This window comes from Stegodyphus dumicola, chromosome 2 (genome assembly GCF_044657685.1).
Source record: "Stegodyphus dumicola isolate Sdum_Otavi_A_Nest chromosome 2, ASM4465768v1".
Lineage (NCBI taxonomy): Eukaryota > Metazoa > Arthropoda > Arachnida > Araneae > Eresidae > Stegodyphus > Stegodyphus dumicola.
In genome coordinates this window covers 96,938,887-96,958,291 of record NC_140769.1, presented here as the reverse complement: position 1 = coordinate 96,958,291, position 19,405 = coordinate 96,938,887, and the positions used below count along the sequence as shown (strand labels likewise).

The following is a 19,405-nucleotide window of genomic DNA, read 5'->3' as shown; positions in this document are numbered from 1 at the left end:
TCTTTCCTCGTGGCTATTGGTTTTCAGTATTGGATGTTTCTCTCCTTTTGGAATGTTTTTGTCATATGTTGATGAAAATTGTCTTCATTATTTATTGGTGTTTTTTCATGTTATAAGTAATTTAATAGTAATTTCATGTTATAAGTAATTTTTTTCATGTTTGGACTTTCGGAATTATATTTCTTTTGTTCACTTGTTTCTTGCTTGTGCCCTTTTCACAATATGTCCACTGACAGGAACCGAATTTGTAAGTTACGCCTTAAGCGTACGAAATTCTTGAATCATCTACAGTTTCTACTTAAATGCAAACATCAAAATATCATTCCCAAGTTTATACATGTGAAATGTAGCCTTAAAGATTCCGTTCACGTTTCAAAAATTTTGCATAAATTCAAATTGGCACTTCTTCGTCACATTATAAGGGACACACGCAAACGTTTATATAAAACTGAATTTGAATTATATTCCATTTAAAAATTGCTAATTCCACTGAAAATTTTTCCTCATTTGAACATACATCCTGGTCTAGAACCGATACCGTTTGTCAACGGCATAAAAATGTGCTTATTTCTAAATTCCTTAAACTCACACACCAGTCGGATAGTCGCAACTATCTAGCTGATCTTCCCACTGTAAACGTTAACCCCATCGTTAATATCTCCAATAGGAATCTTTCGGAGGATCAGTTAAAAGTATTAAAATATAATTTCAACTTTTCAAAGACATCTAAACCTTCAATTCCTCAAATCATCGCCTCTATAGAGAAAGCGTTTAAATTCTCCAAAATTTCGGAAACGCAGAAGGATACAATCCGCCACCTAATTACTCATAACGTTAATTTTAAAAACAAATCTTTGGGTTCGAATCTTAGCAAAAAGGAAAATGAGATCTTACGTGAAATTCATTCTGATACTAATATCATTATCTTTAAAGCTGATAAGGGCGGACAGCTCGTTGTTATGGACAAACACACATATATTACTGGAGTCTCTAAACTGATAAATGAAGGCCCATACTGCTCGATCCCTAAAGATCCTTCAACTTCGGACCTCACGAAAGTAAAAAGTGCCATTAAATCTTCCCACATTCTGCCAACTCAGTTGAAGAAATCACTTATTCCACCTATTACTAATTGCGCTAGACTTTATGCTCTTCCAAAAGTCCACAAAACCGGTATTCCTTTTCGACCAATTGTGTCCAACATAGGTACTGCTTCATATCCTTTGGCCAAATATTTAGTTTCCTGATTTTCTCCTCTACTTGCTAACAATATTCACACTGTAAAAAATTCTGTTGAAGTCATTGATAAACTTAAAAATATTTCTCCACTTCGTTCCATTATGGTTTCATTTTATGTCAAATCACTGTTTACTTATGTTCCGGTCGAAGGAGCACTAAATTGTTTTGAAACTAGGCTTTGGGAATTTCACTTCACACATACTGAAATTAATGAGTTGGTTTCGCTTACTAAAGTTTCTCTAAGTCAAACCCACTTTGTTTTCCAAAATGCATGTTTTCGTCAAGTTGAAGGATTGGCTATGAGTAATCCTCTCAGTCCGGTACTTGCTGACATTTATATGCACTATTTTGAGATGAAATAATTTAATAAACTATCTTTTCGTCTTTGGATTCGGTATGTTGACGACACTTTCGCACTTTTTGACTGTTATAAAGAGGATTTATCCGAGATTCTATCTGTTATGAATTCAATTGATTCAGCCATCCAATTCACTCTTGAAATTGAATCTAACAATTCCCTCCCCTTCCTCGATATTCTTATAATCCGCAATGAAACTGATTTTAGCACCACTGTGTACCGTAAACCCTTTGCAGTTCGTTTACCACCCAAATGTCAAGTCATGCCACCCTGTTAAGCAAAAAATGGCTTCTTTTTACTATTATGTATTCCGCGCGCTTAAAGTTTGTTCCTCTGAATCTTTGCTTACCAATGAACTTAATTATTTGAGAGCAGTTGCGATTGACCATGGATTTTCTCCCGTGATTATTGATAAAGCCGTTAAAAAATTTTCAGATTCCCATTAAAGAAGACATTCCACTGTTAGAAATAATATTAATGACCTTGTCGTGCTTCTATTTTATCCTTCTGTTAGCTATAAAATTGCACGGATTCTCCAGAAGTTCAATTTTCAAGTCGGTTTCTCCCCTATTAATAAAATTCACCCTTCGATTCTAAAAGATTGCGTTTCTGTCTTGAATTCTTGGGGAATTTATAGTATATCGTGTCAGTGTGGTTTAAGATATATCGGCCAAACGAAAGGAGCGTTGAAGTTTCGTATCAAGGAACATGAATCTTATGTCAGAAAAGGCGAAATTAACAAATCTTCAATAGCATATCATAGTTGGATTTTAACCATAATTTTGATTTTGGATCTGCAAAAATTATCCAAAAGGCTTCTTCCATAGGTGAATTGGATTTTCTTGAGGCTGTTCACATTCACAAAGATTTAGCAGGTTTAGTTAATGATTTGAAGTCCAATCCAGTCCTTCCTAATGCCTTTAAAATTCTACTCTCTTAATTCAGTTATTTTTGCCGATAGATGGCGTTACCTCCTCGCGTTTGGTACTACCAGAGGGTATAAAAATCCGTTCGGTGGTTGCTTTCCATTATTTGAATTTCAGATTTTGAGCGTAAGGTGCATTTGCCCCTCGCTCCCTATTTTAACTTCGCTAATTTTTCATGCTCGATCAAATAGCCTGGCTCAGTAAAAGTAGGCCAGTGCAACTCTGATTAAAAATCTAGTTATAACCACGTGCAGTGCTGATAAGGACCACGTGTTTCTGTGACTCTTTCTCCTTTATTTTCTTCTTTTTAGTTATTTCTTTCTCCTGATGAGGAGGGACCTTTAGCTGCCCTCGAAATCGATTGAGTGTTTCATTATACTTACGCTAAATACAAGGTTGTTTTTACGATTTTGATTCTTTTAGTATATTTATTCGATTTTTAAATTTATTGTTTAACTTTTGGAAACCAGTGTATTTTATAGGCATAAAATTATCGCAAATATCTGTCATCTACAGAAGTAATATTATGCAAGTGTTCTCTTTTCTTTTCAAAATTGAATGTTACTCATTTTATATGAAATAAAAGATATTTTAGAATGATAAAATCTTAAGTGAAATAATGCACATGTAAAGAATACAGTTAAGTGTTTCAAATCAAAAAGCCTATGTTTGAAGCGAATCTTTTTTTTACGTACCTGATTTATTAAATTTACTTTTTCATTGCTTCTATTAATTACAAAATCTTTCGATACCATTAAGAAAGCTATTACTTTCATAAAGTTTCTGTCATCTATAGAGGTTTCTAAAATTATCAATTGTAATTAGTAGCTCTGAAGTCTCGCAATTTCTGGAACATTAAAACATGAATCAGTATTGTCCATCATCAAATAATCTTTCAGTCTGGGAATCCAGTTCAACTAGGATTTCGTGACTAAATTCTTCAGTGACTAATTACTTGTGAGAGAAAGCGAAGCTGCCGCGAGCATGTCTTAATTTTTTAAATTATATATAGGCACATATAGATATATTACAATAATATTAGAAGCAGATTCACTTAAATTTGCAAATGTCACAATTTAAAATGCAATGAACATTAAACAGAGTTTCATAATAAGTTGAATCTTTTTCTGCACCGAAATTTAACATTATTTCATTATAATTATGAGATTGATAAGAATTAAAATATTATCAGTTTACAGTTGTTCAAGAATTATAAGTTCTTTTTAATTCTTAGAAGTGATTTCAATTTATTTCCAATTTTAGGTTCCTAAGAGTGGATTAAACTTCAGCATTGATGAATTAGCTTTAGAAAAAATTTCCTATGAAGAGTAAGGTAAGTCTTATAACGGCTTAGTACATGTAAGTTGCAACATCTCTGTATCTAAATATTTTTGTTAATGATTTATGTTAGGTTAACGAAGCAAATAAAGCTTTTGTTACTTATAACATTTTAAATTTAAAAACGTGAAACACCGATCTCCCCAGAAAATTTAATATTATCGTGTTTGCAGAAATTTTAATTTACGAATTCTTTCGTTTTAAAATATAGATAACATAGTGAAATGTTTCATAAATAATTGCAAGTGGTATAGTTCAAGATGTAAGCTTGAAATAATCTAAAAGTTTTAAAAAAATTAAAAAGGAACTTATACAGAAAATCTTTCATTAAAAAAAAGAACTTCACGTGTAAAAAATGTCAGACATTTTCGCATACGGAAAACATATGGTCAATAAAATTACTTTATTCATTTGACCAACTCAGGTTACTTTACTCAATAATTTTATGGAGCTTTACTTTGACTTTTTAGGCCTCACTAGTTCCAGAGTAGTTAAGACCGCTAAATATTGGCAGTTCGACTCGGGTTTGAACGAGGGCGAACAGGTTGGTTGCATGTGTGGTTTTTCACGTTTTTCCTCATGATTAAGGTGATAACGAGCAGTTTCGCTTTGAGAGTCTTGCACGAAAGCATCACTTCCATATGCCTCGTATATTTGCCATACTCAAATAACATAACTTAACCTTGACCTTTTGGCCTCTGAAAACTGCAAGATGCAGTTTCTGTACCTTATATGCATTAAAATGGCGTATACGTTTATTAAAAAAACTAAAATCCGGAAATGCTAATTGCGCAGCTTATGTTTGACACACTTATTACGAACGGAATATAAATGAAGTGCCTGGACGCAATTTAAATGGAGATTAATAAAGATAAAAATGTTTTTGAAAAATTAGCAAGCAAAAAATTCTGCAAATGAGCTTAAGTTCGCCCCCACATTTAAGCTTCATGGAAATAGTTTTTGTTTTAGAGCTCCAAGGCAAATAAGTTCACTTGTCATTAACGTTTTTAGAATATAATTTAAGCCACCATCCAAGCAAATAATTGAATTCGAGTATTTGGGTATGCTACATTAAGATATCGGAAATTAATGTATGTAATGCTGAAAATATAAAAAAAAATGGTTCTTAAGCTTGAAGGTAAAATGAAAATTATTCTTTCCATTTTCTGACTACAATGATGTGACAAATTTTAATATTCGAAGTATAACAGTGCAAATTTTCCATATGTTTATTCCTTATAAGATGAATTTTAACAAGTTGCATACAGATGATATTGATGTGTAAAATGTAGTTATGTTTCCAAGCTTAAATTTAGAAGAATTAAAATATTTCATTGTATTAGCCATATTGCATATTTAAAAATGTTTTTCATTCTACGTATTTTTACAATGAAATTTGATAAAATTGTAAATTCATAGTGTTTGTAATATGTTTTGTTAACTACAATATCAACAAGAATTTGAACGCTTGTATAAAATAGAAGCAATTACAATTAGGTCTTGAATCGCCAGATGTATAGTTTTCTTTCTTTTGTTAAAAAATTTACAAAAATTCTCTTTCGAATTCAGTTTAATAATTTTTAACAGCATAACTTTGCCATACATTTCTTTTTCCTGTAAAAATTGTGCATTTTGCTTAAGATTAAACGTAAAAGATGAGAGCCATCCATTCAAAAATACGTTTGCGTTTTGTAAACAGCTAAATAGTATAATAATTTCTTTTGAATCATTTTCCAAATTATAAAGGGCAATTAGAAACGCATTAGGGAAATTCTGAATTTCAAATAAGCACGATATAATATTACAAAAAGACTATTTCTATAGACTCCTAATTAACAAGCCTTTCAGAGACCAAAGTTTAGGCTGGATAAATATTGTAGCTGATCAGTTTGATTAAAGCATACAAAATGTGATTTATAGGTTTTAAATAATATTAAAAATTTTATATATAACCTGTTTATTGCACATTTAATTTTTAATTAAAAAACCAACAAATCTCCTTTAATGTTATTTCAGATCATGTTTTGAAGCATATTCACACCTGTTTTTCATTCAGATAATTTTAATGGCAGGTAAAGAATTTATTACATACAAGATCTCCATAATGAATATGCGCTAAACGCTTTCAGAAGTTAATATTTTGTGTTTCAGTAACATTTTTGTGTTTAGCTTACTCGAAATCATTGTTTTCAATCAACGTATACCTAAAAATAACTAACCAAATTTACCGATGGAAAATGAACTTACAGTACCAAGAAGGAGGGCTGTTACATGAATCTGGAATAAATAAATAGGATCGGTAAATAAATAGATGAATTTGGACAAAATTTGGGTTGCGTGTTTACAAACCTGACAGATGACATGTATTCAGATTTTGCGCTGGGTGAGTAAGTATGGTGCTAGTAGCGCCACTAATGAACAGGCAAATCACGTTTACTTTAAATACGAGGCGTAAACTTCGCGTGCTTTATTTATTTTCAGGATTGCCCGTAGTGAGCGAGATTTGAATCACGAATGCTTTTATAAGATGAAAAAGATTGTATCAGTAGCTACTAACTTTAAGCTATTAAGAAGAGCACCATTTTAATTTAACTTAATTTTTCTGGACGATTTTATGCGTCGTCTCTGGGGGCAGCGCAGGTTTCTTCGGATTAGCAACATAATTTAATTCGCAGGTAAAAAGAACAGAGATTTGACAAAAGACCTTAATGGTGACTATAGACGGACTAGCTGCTTAGTGTTGGGTAATTAGTATTTTATCACGCCGGGATCATGATTGCTTTTGCGAATCTTAAGAAACTTTCTGAACATTGTGATTTTTGCATTTTCCAGCGAATAATAAAGAAATCTGATAATTTAATTTTTATTAATTATTGTAAGTTTTAGATTATTTTACATTTTTAAATAGTTTTCACACTTTACTAATTTTAATACTTTGTAATAATTTCCTATGTTTGAATAAGTGAACCAAGTAAAATGTGAAACATATGAAAAGGGAATATCGTACATAAAGCGTTCGCGTCAATCAAAATTTGTTGCACTTTTAAAATAGGAAATGATGACATTTTTCTAAGATGTAGGAAATAGACGTCTGTTTTCCATCAAGTCTAACATAAAGTAATTTTATATGACAGCAAACAATGCATTAAAAAAGAAAATTTATATGTCTACAAAGTATCAAAACATTGTAAGCACAACCTAAATCCTGATGTCATTCATGTATTGACATTTATAGCAGACTTTGGTTATCATCTGTTAGTTATATTAATATGAAAGTTATAGTTCCTATTCTAGTTATTTTTTTAATATGAATTTTCATCAGCGTAATTTTTTGAATAAATCTCCTATTGAAGATTTAATGATACACTTCGAGAATCTTAAATTGTTACCTCCTGGTTAAAATTGCTGTCATAATGTGTGTGTGTTTGTCTTAATATTGAAAAAATTCGAACGCCTAACTCTTTATGTGCTAGGCGTTCTAATGAGATTAATATACTGGAACATTTTATTAAAAATGTTTCGAATTTTAGGAAATCGTCCAATAACATACAGATTGCAGTTTCCAGTTTAAAATAAGAGTAGCCAACATTACATAAAATTAAAGTAAGAGTAAAAAAAAATTAAAAAGGTTTTGCGGCAATTTTAATTGGCTTTCCTTAAGAAATCAACCAAACTGTGTCAAATTTGTGTAATTAATATAATTTAGTTTCATCCTTCGAATCATTTAATTTAAAATGGTTACATAAGGTTTTAATTATTTCCTCTAATTAATAACGCGAATGAAAATCCTACTTTCATCGTATAAAGACGCCTGTACCTATGAGAAATTTGCCTCTTACTTCCTTGTACGAAGTAAAGGAAGTACTGTAATCACGGAAAATTCCGGGTATCATATTTCAAAGAAAATATCCATTTCGACGCTATCGAATGCAATTTCACGATGTTTTTTTGACGATGACGAATCTTTTTGTTTGACATCTGTACGTAAAGACAGAATAAAAGACTCCTTTTCCCAAAACGGATTATAAAATAGATTAAAAATGGATTCAGAAGATAGTTTTTCGTGACGTCTGTATGTACGCATGTATCTGTCGTGACTCAAAAACAAGTAGACTCAGAACGTTGAAAATTTGTGTATAGGACTGCTATAACATGTAGTTATGCATCTCCCGTTTTGCTAAAATCGGCCGCACTAAAATTATGTTACTTGGCTCGGTGAGCTCAGTTCTTTTTATTCTTATTTGTTGGCAAATTGTACATTTTTTGCTATAAAAGTGATTGAATTATGTTGTTTTTATGTTCCTGATAAGGGTTTTATGCCTTTAAGTAATCTGCATGCAATAATTATAGAATTAGCAACAATTAAAAAATATTTAAGGGTGGCTAAGCCTTTTTTTGCCATAGCAGCCATATTTGTTTACATTTGAAACTTAGCTAAATAGTGAATTAAGTCAGTTTCTGTATCTTCAGTGTCTTTCTGTCTTTCCTATTTTGCTATAATTTCCTTTCCAGTATTAAAGAAAATGCATGGAATTCTTCTGTAAAATATGACGATAATTTGAGACTGAATTTAAGCAGATTTGAAATTTGAGGTTAGCCTGTTTCCCTTCCATACGTGTTTCGCATATAACGAAACTAAACTTTGGAGTTAGATAGCCAACGCGTCAATTTAGCAACCCCGCTGCAATCACCTTGCCAACGTTAAGCTTCATCTTTCACTTGCTTCTTTCTTGAGAAAAAACGTATTATTTTGTTGATGTTTTATGAACGCAGAATGAATAATAGTATATGTATTCAGCAATTATTTCCATTTCGTAAATAAAAGATCTGGAACCGCATGAAGCTTCTGCGAAGTTTTACTTAAGACAGGCAAATGCCTTTCTTGAAACATTTCAAAAGTTGCAACAAGCTTATGGGGAATATTGTTTTAGCCGATCCTAAATGCTCTGAAAATTACGGCCCACTAACGGAGGAGAGGTAAAGCTGCCGAAAGCTCCAATTACTCATTTCTTCAAACTTTCTTCGTAAATTCCTGTAAAAGCGTGCCATTGTTTTTTTCTGAGTTAGTTTGTTAGTATGGGAAGGTATTACCAGTTGACCCACGGTATGTCGTTGGTGTCCCTCACACTTTTACCTGCACTTGTAACCTAGTATTTCGGTTTGAGGTTCGAATGGCGATTGGGTTGGCTGCACGGCTGTTTTTGTGGTTTGCTCCATGTGTAAAGTTTATACAAGACAGTTTCCCTAAGAAAGTTTCCCACGGAGGTATTCCTCCTTTTGTAGATACCCCTCGAACATTTGGTATAATTAAATGAAATCCAACCAAACGTGGAATGGTATCTAAGATACAAATCGGACAGAACATCACACAATGATCATCGAAAATAAGCACCCTTCCATGCCAGCCGACGACCTTCACGTCAAGGAACTGCGTATTTTGATTCGTGCAAAACGTTCTTTAACTGCCTGTGAGATGTTTGAGGATCCGTTCAACTGTAAACGTTCCTGTCATGCAATTTTCAAGGAATATCTGTTGATGCAGCGTGCAGCAAAACCTGCTCCTCATTTGTAGACGGACGAGTAAAACGAGAATCGTACAGCAGCTTTTCAGGAATTTTTATGTCATTAAAATGCGGGTCAAAACTCCCTAAAACATGTTTCAGCAGCTAATGAAACACAAACTGGCGAATATGACATTGAAACAAAATGTTGTCGTTGCAACGTGTAGGACAACAACAACACAAAAGACATATTCAGAGTCAACCAAATAGGAAACTAATGTTGATAGATTTTTTTGGCTGACAAGGAATTATTTATCACGAGTTCTTTAAATGAGATCAAACAATCAATGGGCACGTTTTCTTGGATGTTATGAGGTGTTTAACAGAAGCAGCAGGAAGAGGCCAGAAGCTTGGAGAAACAAAACAAGATGTTTCACTATGTTAACGCATCTGAGCACTGGCCGCTCTTTTCCTTGAATGTTCAGTCACACAAAAAGTAACTGTTATCCTGCAACCTACCAATTCACCAGATTAGATCCTTGCGATGTTTCATTTTCAGAAATGAAATTCATTTTCAAAGCTCACCAATTTAAAACAATAGACGCAAATTGAACAAAATTCGATGAGAGACCTATGTAATCCCATAAAAGTAAGCACAAAAGGCATTCTAACAATGGAAGACGCATTACGAGCAATGTGTAAATAGAGAAAGATATTATTTTGAAGGAGATAATTTTGTTTAAAAGGTACTTTTATTAATCATAGATTTATTTTAAAAGTTCGTTTTCTTTTTCAATATACCTTGTGCATCACTATTCTAATAATGAAACTTGGAACTCTAATCACACTGAAGTGTCTGTTCTACACTTGAAATTGGAGTCTATTAACCCAACAATACTTACTTCACATTACGTAAACATATTACTCGCTTCACAAGTGGGAAAGAATTAATGCCAAGACTTTCAGAACTTCTTTAATGGAAGTTCATTTATTGCGGGCTATGTTGAGGATCAAGAGTGAGCTAAATTGATAGCGTAATAACATCAAATCCATAGTGAGTTTTCTATCTAAATCACTATTATTCTTTCACAATTAAAAAAACCATAACCAGAAAATTAATTGTCCTCTCTTTTATGGGAGGAAACAGGAAAAAAAAAGAATATTCAAACTAAGACTTAAACTAACTGGAAAATCTTGCAACCATATTTATAACATAAAATTTCGGATTTAATAAAAATATAAGTTAAAGAATTAAAGTTTAAATGTTTGACTGTCTGATACACAATAATCCTTTTCTTCCATGATGATAAGCGGGGATAATACAAGCTAAAGACTTCAAACTAAAGTTTAAGAAATAAAAAGAACGTTATAAAAGAAACGAAATTTATTATTCTTAGGATTTAACAGAAAGGTACAAAAAATTTCTGAAAACTGAATTTACTCTGAGCCTGTAGCTATATTTCTACATTGCTGAAATCCACTTGATCAAACGGCTTTCTCGTTTATATTTACAAAGCAATATTTAGCCTTTATTAATTCACCCATTACAGAAATAACATCTAGATAAAAGCAACTGTGAAAAAAGGTTTTGTAGCAAACTGAGAACATTCACTGCATTATAAAGCTTACTATTCAATTCACCTAAGATAGATAGAGGTATTTACAATACCCTTTGTTTGAAGAAAGATGAAACTTTTTCTATGTACCACATTAAATGGATGTAATTTTGTTTTAGTTTCGTCAAATATTTAGATTTATTAGTCCAAAGGGACAATTGCCCAGAAGGACTATAATTTCATTTTGGCATTTTGCGTTGATTCACTACAAGCGTTTTTTCATTTTTTAAATTGTTGCCACCAAATATTATTCCCCTGTATTATATTTAAAGAAATTAAATAATGAAGAATCTGCATAAATGTATGTATGTTTCTGTGATGAAACAACATTACTTAGAACCATCACATTTTGAATAACGTAATCCTCCTGCTAATATGGGCTCATCTGGAAGCTCAAAGTTTGAAATTTGGAATTTGTTTTATTATTGATGTCATATATGGTAAAACTTTAACAAATTTTTGATTAACAAACTCAAGGATTTCAAAGTGAGTAATGACAACGCTGTACAGAAAAAACATTTTTGTCTCCAGCGCTGTATCGGAAATTCTAAAGATATGCTCATTTTAAGATATTGCTGAACTGAATTTTGTAGTTTGTAATGTTGCGCGGCCCCAACCTGCACGCAACAATAGTGGTGACTGCTATGAACTGGAAAGTACACAAAGTCTTGAGAAGGGTTTAAATTCCTTTTTATTCAACTTTAGAAATTACAGATGCGTGCTCTTGACGCTCACAAACTACGCCAACCCGGCGGTAAAATAAAAATAAGAAACTAAAAATGAATAATAACAAGTGACTGCCTACGAGGCTCTCTAAACGTAACTAACCTAACCGCGTCCTAAAATACCGCTTATAATTCAGCAAAATTTTGAATATTACGTTGAAAGATTTAACTATCTGCCGAGGCAAGCACACAGGCCGAAACGCGCGGTTCTTCAATTTCTACCTAGACACCTCCACGCTCTTGAAGCAAGAAAGCACACTTTCGAACTCGTTTCCCTTCTGTTTAACTCAGAATACTTCCGCTGACTATTTTGAATACTTTGCGCGTTCTACTACAATTTACATACTCTGGCATTGGCAATTCCAGGGGAACGTAAGGCTTGACAGGAAAGATAGTTTAAACTTAAAATAAATGTTAGTTAAAATAAATATAAACCCTACATTTGGCGCTGCCAGAATTTGGTAAACTTGGAAGCAGGTCCTAGAAACGACCTGTTGAAAAGTTTCCACAATTCTGAACTAAAATTTAAGAGCCTCGTTTACATAAAAAAAACTTTTTTCCCACAAAAGTTAGAATAAATTTCTGTAGACAATTATTTTACCCTCTCTTCTTACAGCAACCTTTCCTGGACTTCAGCAATCAATCTGTTCTCTTCCTTCCAGCATCTGGAAGGAATAATGATCAGTATCTTTCTAAATACATTATAATTTACACTTTCTTGACACTGAATAAGTTTTTGTTTTTGATCGATTTATTTTCCTTAGTTACTGCTTAATTCACATTCATTCAAGTATTCAAAGATGAATTTAACTTTACCTGGCTACCATGTGTGGTGTCAAACGGGAATATTCGTGTTTTAGTATTGCAACACTTCCCCTAACCACAATGATTTGTTAGAATTCAACGACCAAATAGACACACCTTACTCGACATTCTAAAACTCGATAAGCTATTTTAACATTCTTAAAGTTGAAGTGTAGGTGGAGAACCCTACAAAACACATTCATTCTAAATTCCCCCTCATTCATCTTTAGACATGCAGGCTTTCGCTCTAAAGCATGATTTTATCTACAGGTTAATACTTAAATTTGAATTCATTTCTTTTGAGCATTTACTTTTATTATCTAAAATTTTATGCTTCTAGACTAAATTCTACATTTACATAACTTTCAAGTATTTACGTATATTTACAAAATTCTAATCCATATGATTAATACAATTTACCATAAAATGAATAAAAGAAAAATAAATTTTTACTTCACGCATTCTTCGCCAAGCTGGCGGCACTGAAACTAAATTTCTTATTAATACAAGAATACGAAGTTATTTTTATCTTCGGCCAAATTTTGGCTTTAACATAACAGAATTAGTCTTTCGACCAATAGAAACTGCTTGTTCTTAGATTTTATACTTAAAGAAAATAATACTTTTACCTTAGCTAAATAAAGTAAAACAAAACTAAGTCTCAACCGAGACAAATTGACTTCCGTCAAAACCTAGAACTTCGTATTTACGCATAACATTTCGGAACAAAAGAAAAAAAATTTATAGAAGATTTTAACTTATCTTTGAGTTTTCGATGATTTGAACTCCGACATCCTCTTTTGGCAGAACTGCTCTCTCGAGTGCCACGTGCGACTCTCGCACGAAGAATATAATTTATTTTTAAATGTTAGAATATGTTTTCTCTTCTTGTTTGTATGTCGCCATTTTTTTTAGTGTTAAATAAAAGTTATTGCTGTGTTCCATCATTGGAGTTGCTTCATTTCGCCAAAGAAGTATTACAGTCTTAATTATTTTGGAGGCACTGACCGAGATCGAATAATCGTGCGTATTTTTATTTTATTAGTTCATCACTGAACATAATATTAGTGATACCAGATTATTACTTTCTGTTAATAATAAATTGTCTTATTTTATTACCGTATTTGATATTATATTTAATATTCATTTTAGTTGTCCAGACGGTAGATATATATATTGCTCTATGTTATTATTCTTATTTTAATCACAATTAATGCGGTACAGAGAATGAACTTCATATAATTTAAATATTTCATTTTTGAGGTATGCGTACTTAACAAAGTGCATTTAATTTCGTGTTTCCTGACTGCATTAATTAACTAAAGTAATTGAATTGAGCTATTTTGAGGAAATATAAAGAATACAGTGTTCGTTAATTTTAAACATAAAAAAATGTCCTACTTGAGAAGAGCTCGTAAGGAAGATTTGCAAAATCTCGCGGCTGAACTGGGAGTTCATGTGACTGCAGATATGAAAATAGTCGATTTAAAACAGAAAATTGTTGAAAGTGGTCATTATGATGAAGTATTCGTCAAAGGAGTCTTAGACACAATAATAGAAGAACGGAAAGAGAGGGAGAAAAGAGAAAAAGAGAGAGAGGAAAGAGAAGAACGGAAAGAGAGGGAGGAAAGGGAAAGAGAAGAACGGAAAGAGAGGGAGGAAAGAGAAGAACGTAGGAGACAGGAAGAAGCAGAAGAGCGGAGAAGGAACGAACAGTATGAATTAGAGAGATTAAGACTTGAAGCAGAGACAAAATCTCAAAATACGGGACAGATCCGGCCGAAAACGGAGCTGCGTCACCTTATGCAGAAATTCGATGACAAGAAAGGAGATATCAGTCTATATTTGCTATTGTTTGAAAGGCAAGCAGAATGGGCTAAAATTGATAAAGAAGAATTTGTATCTCATTTACTAGGACTACTTCCTTACGAAGTAAGCCAGTTAATAGCTAGAGAACCCTCCGATAAAGCTAAAGACTATGAACACGTGAAAAATTTATTGTTAAGACGGTTTAAACTAAGCCCGGAAAAGTTTAGGCAGAAATTTATGAAACATCAAAAGAGTACCTAATCCACATGGGTGGAAAATTATTGCAAGGAATGGGTGACTGGTCTAGGAGTTAAGACTTTTGATCAGTTGCTAGATTTGATGGTGCTTGACCAACTTAAACGTCAAGTTCCTCCTGAAATTCGAGATCATTTTCTTGATGAGTGGGTAGAGATGATTTCATCTAAAAAATTAGCTGAAAAACTTGATGCCTACGAAAACGTTTGCGGAAACTTTCAAAAAAAGCCTGTAGTGGATAGGCAGAAAGAAAGATACAATGCACTAACTCAAAGTAAATTGAGTTCAGATAATAAAAATAAAACTGAAAAAAAAATTGTCATCAGGATTTAATACGCAAAGCTCGTTTCATAGACCTAGAAGTCCACGTCCAGATCATAAATATGAAAAACGAAAGACGCCACAATGCTATCAGTGTGGATCCTATCAACACTTAAGACCCCAATGTCCAAAACTTAAGAATAGTACTGAATCTCCTGCTAATCTTAACAGAATTAGTGCAAAACCAGAGGATAAATTTCTATTACCTTATACTATTATGGGTTACGTAAATGGTCATAAAATTCCTATATTAAGGGATTCAGGCGCTAGTATTGATATAGTTTGTCGTAAATACATCACGCCGGAAATGCTGACAGGTGAAAATGTGTGGGTGCAACAGCCATTAGACTTGAATCCAACCTGTTTACCATTGGCTGATATCGAACTAAATTGCGATCTTGGGCGAGTAATAACTAAGGCTGCCATTATTAGAAATGAACTCGACAAAGGAAGGTATTTATTAGGCAATCGAACTTTTGCACTGTTGAATAAACAAGGAAAGGAGCCTGATAGTTGTCCTCACCAGGTTAATGCTGTCTCTACTAGAGCTCAAAGGAAAAGAGAAATAGCTGAAGAGAAGATCTTGGAACCGATGAAGGAAGAAAATAAAGCATCCAGAGATGTTTTTGACGAAGAAGATAATTTACCGGAACTAAATACGGAAGATGAAGCTCTCATGAAACTGGTAAAAATTGACTCAGAAGAACTTGCACGACTTCAGCTTACTGATAAGGAACTGTCTAAAATCATCCAAGAAGTTAAAGAAGGTACATGCAAAAATGAAAACTATAGTCTGACAAGAAAAGAGCTTTTAGTTAAAAAAACGACTGATAAAATGGGCTTTGAAAGACAGCTTGTAGTTATACCTGAAAAACTCAAGTTGTCAATTATAAAGATGTGACACGAAGGAACTTCTGGTCATTTGGGTGTCAAAAAGACCAAAGACAGACTTGCTAGATATTTTTATTGGACGAGACGTTACAAAGAAACTGAAGATTTTGTAAGAAACTGCGATGCTTGTCAGCGCGCTGGAAAAGGAAATGACAAAAAGAAGGCTCCAATGACATTAGTACCAGTAATTTCCGAAATATTCACTAAAATAAATGTCGATGCTGTTGGTCTGCTACCTATTTCAAAGACTGGAAAAAAATATATTATTACAGCTCTGTGTATGTCGTCCAAATATCCAGATGCTGTTGCGGTGACAGACATTTCTTCGCCATCTGTGATTGATTCTTTCTTACAGGTTTTCAGTCGTATGGATTTCCCAAAAGTGATCCAAACAGATCAGGGGCCTCTTTCGTCAGTGCTTTGACGGAGGAAGTTTTGGAGCGTTTCGGAATTAAACATGTAACAAGCTCTGTGTATCATCCGCAGAGTAATCCCGTTGAGCGATTCCATAGAACGCTAAAAAGGGTGTTAAGAGTCGTATGCATAAGAGCGACTTCTGATTGGGAGAATTATCTACCATCAGTTCTTTTTGCTCTCAGAACAGTCACACACGAAAGCACTGGTTTTACACCAGCAGAATTAGTTCATGGCAAAAACCTACGAACGCCAGTCACTTTACTTTATGAGCAGTGGCTAGAACCGATTGAAGAAAGTAATAATGTTGTCAGTTACGTTTTCGAACTTATTAATCGAATGAAGAAATGCCAAGAACTTGCCGTGGAAAACATGAAAGAAGCTCAACAACGGAGGAAAACATGGTACGATCGAAACGCAGTGAAAAGAGAATTTACTAGAGGAGATTTAGTTCTTGTTTTATCAACGAATCGTCAAAATAAACTAGAAGTACAGTGGAAAGGACCTGGAAAAATAGAGCAGAAAGTTTCAGAAACCAATTATATTGTAAGTTTCGAGGAACAAAATGAGCCAAATCAAGTATATCACATTAACATGCTTAAACCATATTACAAAAGACCAGAAATGATTAATATGATAACTGAAGTGGAAGGAGACTTAGAAATGGACATTCCTCGTTTACCTTCCAATCCAAGTATATTAAATTTCTCGGACATCATAGACAAGAATGAACTCGAGAAAAGGTTGAAATCCGAGCAAATAGAAGATTTACGAAAGATTTTATGGAAATATTCTGGTTGTTTTTCAAATAATCCTGGACTAACAAACTTAGTTTGTCACGATATTGAGCTATTAAATAACGAACCAATACAAATAAAGCCATACAGACTGTCACCCCGACAGACTGAAATATTCAAAAGGGAAATACAGAAAATGCTCGATCTTAAAATTATAGAGCCAGGAGAATCGGACTATACATCTCCCATGATTTTGATAGAATCTTTATCAAAGGATCCTCGGCCTTGTATTGATTATCGTAAACTCAATGCTGTTACTAAAACTGAATACTATCCTTTGCCTAATATTGAAGAACGTATCGAAACTGTAGCAAAAGCAAAATGTATTACCCTATTAGATTTATCTAGAGGCTACTGGCAAATTCCGTTAACAGAAAGAGCCCAAAGATATGCAACATTTGTAACTAGTTTTGGAAGTTTCAGGCCTCTACGTTTACCCTTTGGATTAAAAAATGCCCCATATTTTTTAGCAAAGTTATGACTAAAGTCCTGGCTGGATGCGAAGGTTTCGCTGTACCATACATGGATGACATTGCCATTTACTCAGAAAACTGGGAAGAGCACCTTTAATACTTAACTTCTGTTCTAGAGAGAATACAGAAAGCAAATTTATGACTAAAACCATCAAAATGTAAATTTGCACAAGATGAAGTGAGATACCTAGGCCATGTTGTGGGACAAGGACAACGAACCCCGGATGAAGTAAAGATCCTGGCTGTAAAGGAGTATCCTACACCTAAAACCAAAACAGAAGTACGTGCTTTCTTAGGACTGGTAGGGTATTATCGCCAGTACCTACCGAGATTTTCGGAAATTGCTTCACCCCTCACGGACGCTTTGAAGGGGGTAACAAAAAAAGGAAATATACAATGGTCTGAAGTATGTGACAAAGCTTTTAAAAATTTAAAAGAGTTGCTATGCAGGAAACCAATTCTGTATGCTCCCGACTTTGATAAAAGGTTTATTATACAAACCGATGCCTCAGACAATGGCATGGGTATAGTACTATGCCAATTAGATGATGAACAACGTGAACATCCTATCTTGTATATAAGCAAAAAATTTACTAAGTTTGAAAAGAATTATTGTACTACTGATAAGGAGTGCGCTGCTATCATCTACGCTGTCAAGAAACTGCATTTTTATCTGGATGGTCAGCAAGAATTCTTGATTCAAACTGATCATAATCCTTTGGTATGGCTACAATCCAACGCCAAATGTAACTCTAGATTGATGCGCTGGGCACTTTCATTACAACCTTATAATTTTAAGGTCATTCATCGCAAAGGATCTTTGCACAAGAACGTAGATGTTCTGAGTAGAATTAAGTAATGTAATAACTCTTAGTGTATGTAACCACGTTCAGGATTTATTTATTTATTTATTTAATGTATACTCAACTGATGTATTTGAACGTTCTCCATTTTTTTTCTTCCTATTTAAATGTGGTGTAAAAATATTTGTTTAAAACTTAAAAATTTTGGCCTGAAGTTTGGAAATTTATCAGAGAAGTTACCTTTACTCTTTAAGCAATTGAGCAAGCCGAGCTTATAAACTTTCGAATTTTTACAGAACTTTTCCCTTCGGCAAAAGTCTCTCCGTTGGGGGAGAGGTTGTAACAGCTTTAAATAATACTAAAATTTTGTAGTTTAAACAATTTAAATAGATGAACATTAAGGTATTTGTGTATGGCAATATTTGAAACCAGACTCGAGTGCCACGTGCGACTTTCGCACGAAGAATGTAATTTATTTTTAAATGTTAGAATATGTTTTCTCTTCTTGTTTGTATGTCGCCATTTTTTTTAGTGTTAAATAAAAGTTATTGCTGTGTTCCATCATTGGAGTTGCTTCATTTCGCCAAAGAAGTATTACACCACGATATGGAATTCATCGACGTCAGTCGTCTCCTTTGTGTCCTTCGAGTTTCGACCATGTTGTTTTTTCTTTTTCGCACTCTGTATGCTGTCCTCTTGGAGTGGTAGTCGTCGGGTTGCTGTGGCCCTGGAAGCGTTTTCCTCGATGCAGAATTTCTACTGCGATACGTTGTAACTGATCTTTTTCTCTTTACCAAAGCTTCTTTACGCGGCGGCGTTGCTTTCTTGTATTTTTTAAATGCTGGAGTCTGAACGTTTTCATTTCTTCTTTTCGGTACCGTCGCATGACTTGTAGCAGGGCTAGGTTTCTCTTCAGTTCTCTGCTTCTTGGGTGGTGGAGCGGGTGAAGTTACTTCTAGACCTTCTACTTCTTTTACGCTTGAGTCCTGCAAGAAAAGTTTAAGGATTTCAAAATCATTTTGATTATAATATTTTGTCACCTGGTCGGGACTTTCTTTACAAATTTCCCCTCTCTCGTTCTTAAGGTACAATACGACTCCCTTGATTTCCTGAATTACATAGGGGCCTTCAAATT

General features: G+C 33.6%; 1 protein-coding gene across 1 annotated transcript in view; it reads left to right on the top strand.

Moving 5' to 3' along the window:
- Window positions 1-19,405, top strand: part of Elk (Eag-like K[+] channel) — a 933,814-nt gene that overhangs the window by 418,164 nt on the left and 496,245 nt on the right. Inside the window, exon 3 of the mRNA XM_085810949.1 lies at window positions 3,787-3,856. The gene's annotated coding sequence lies outside the window, so the exon portion shown is untranslated. The remainder of the gene's footprint in view (window positions 1-3,786; window positions 3,857-19,405) is intronic.